Below are 2,355 nucleotides of genomic sequence, written 5' to 3'. Positions count from 1 at the left end.
AGGTTCGGATCCTTCCCAATGAACTCCAACGTCAAATACCACTGTGGTGTCGGTTTTGGTGAATATTATATCGGGTTTCTTTAGGATCCCGTCCTGACCTCGGATCCGGAGTTCGATCTCGATCGTCCAGGCCTTCTCCCTCGCAGCAGTCACGATTCGTTTCTGTACGTAGTTGTGTCTGGTTATTCGTTCCAAATGTGAGGCTTGACATGCCTGTAGTACGTGACATAGAGTTTCCACTCTTTCACAATGACCTCGGCAGCGACGTTCAGATGGTGGATTGGATGGAATTCCTCTAGTTGGGAGGAGGCTGTATCTGAGTAGTATTACCTTTATATAGTCTTCGCCAGACCAATACAGTGCCGGACTATAGATGAATGATATACATGCACGGTGGTTTGATACTTGATGTATTGCGTTGCCGGAATGAGAAATTTCTAGTTTGTGGCCTGGTATACTAGAAATGCAGCTTTGGTTGTGTTAAAGAATATAAAAAGTAAAATTAATTATAACATAATCTAAACATGCTACAATTTATTCTAGCCTTGAACGTACACAAAACTTTTTTTTGACATTCTGTTTAAGTTCATTCTTTCTCTTTTCTTGCATATTCTCATGTACAGAGATCATGTTTCAAATTTAGGTTAAGAAAAATTCATTATTACTCGATCCACTCTTGAAATGTAAAGTTGGCAATTAATAAAAATTGAATTTGTATTTAAGTTAAACTTTTGCTTTTTTATTTCTCCACAGGTGGCTTTGTTGGCCTGTATCATTCCACGTATTCTCCGTATCCAACTTTGGCCGCTGTTTACTATATCGGATATTATTTTGTACCAGGGATCCTTCTGCGGCATTCGAAAAGCCCTCTTTTGAGACTGGAGCATAGAGTATGTGATTAGAGCAATGAGAAGGTAGATGTAATATTAATCGGACGAAAGCTCTTATTTTAATGTCCGTCTCTTCAAGGGTCTTCCTACTGATGGTGGGCTTTTCGAGGGCTGGTTTATAGCGTGGAATTAGATAGTTGCGGAGTGAGATCAACTTCTGGTGGGGCTTCAAGGGGGCTCTTTTTATGCGTCGTAGTTCGACCAGTAATGTAGAGAAGCTCATATTGGATTCGCCGTTGGATGTAAATTGGCTCCCTAGGTATCGCATTTGCTCCTCAACAGCTGGGCTTTAATGACAAGGTTACCATGTGTTGCGGGCTGCGTTACGGTGTAAATTTTTTTTAATGGGGACTGTCTTAAGATGGATCATCTGGTTCTTTCCTAGGTTAAGAGTCATTCCTCATTCGGTGAGAAATTTGTTTGTTGCTCCCAAAATCCTCTCTGTGTCTTCTTTGGAGTTTGCAAACAATAGAATATAATCCGCGTAAGCGAGGCAGCGCAGTCTCCGACCCGGCAATAGTTCAATCCCAGAGAATTGGTGAAGTTGTCAGATAAGTTCATTGAGATATATTTAACAAGATTGGAGATAGGGGGTCTCCTTGTTTAACTCCTCTGTAGATTGGTATTGACACCGGTTCTGCACGGGTTGAAATCTGCGTGCTGACTTCTCTCAAATGTTCGTCCACGTATGTTATAAATTTCCTATTCGTCATAGTTACTCCCGCCGTTTAGCCGCGCTTACTTGAATTTCTCCACTTTGACGTTGAGAACACTGGACAGAAATTGGATTCAAATAATATTTGATACAACCCTCAACCGTAGTATAAGCAGCACTTTAAAATTAATTAAATTACATAACAGCATGGACTGCGATATGCGTTCAAAATGTCGATGTTCATGTGTCCTGCAGCTCACACGAAGACGCACATTTTGCTGCGTTCTTCATCGACCCATGAGCCGAGTGATCCACCGCTTAGAGTAGAATTTTTTTGTTTTATTTTATCAAGTCATTTTTATTAAAGAAATATGATAATATTATTAAAATATTTCTTTTTTATGTTAGATGTTTATGTTGCGAATGTCCAATTCAATGAAGAACCGTTTGCTTAGAAAATAAGTACAACATGAAAAACATTTTGTAAGGGACGCAATTTCATATTTATGGGACGTAATATATTTTAGAAAAAAAAATAAATTTTTTCTATTGTATATATTTTCTTTGAATATATACTTTTTTCTACATTGTTATTTTATAATTTTTGTTTAGAAAAAGTAAATTTTTTTCTGTTCAAATTTTTTAAAAGAAAAAAATCTTTTTATATTTGTATTCTTTTATTATTCTTTTTTTCTTTTTTCTTATAAATATATTTTATTATTTTTTTTAAATTCTTTTAATATAATGTATTTTTATAATACATTTTGTATTTATATACTTTTTTTGTTTTATATTTTTTCAATATTTTTT

General features: G+C 36.0%; 1 pseudogene; it reads right to left on the bottom strand.

The window, feature by feature from the left end:
- Positions 1-1,718: 1,718 nt before the first annotated feature.
- Positions 1,719-1,871, bottom strand: LOC129953437 (5.8S ribosomal RNA; annotated as a pseudogene).
- Positions 1,872-2,355: the final 484 nt, after the last annotated feature.

The sequence above is a fragment of the Eupeodes corollae genome, chromosome X (assembly GCF_945859685.1).
Source record: "Eupeodes corollae chromosome X, idEupCoro1.1, whole genome shotgun sequence".
Classification (NCBI taxonomy): domain Eukaryota; kingdom Metazoa; phylum Arthropoda; class Insecta; order Diptera; family Syrphidae; genus Eupeodes; species Eupeodes corollae.
The sequence above is the reverse complement of the archived record's forward strand: the minus strand, read 5'-3'. Positions and strand labels throughout refer to the sequence as shown.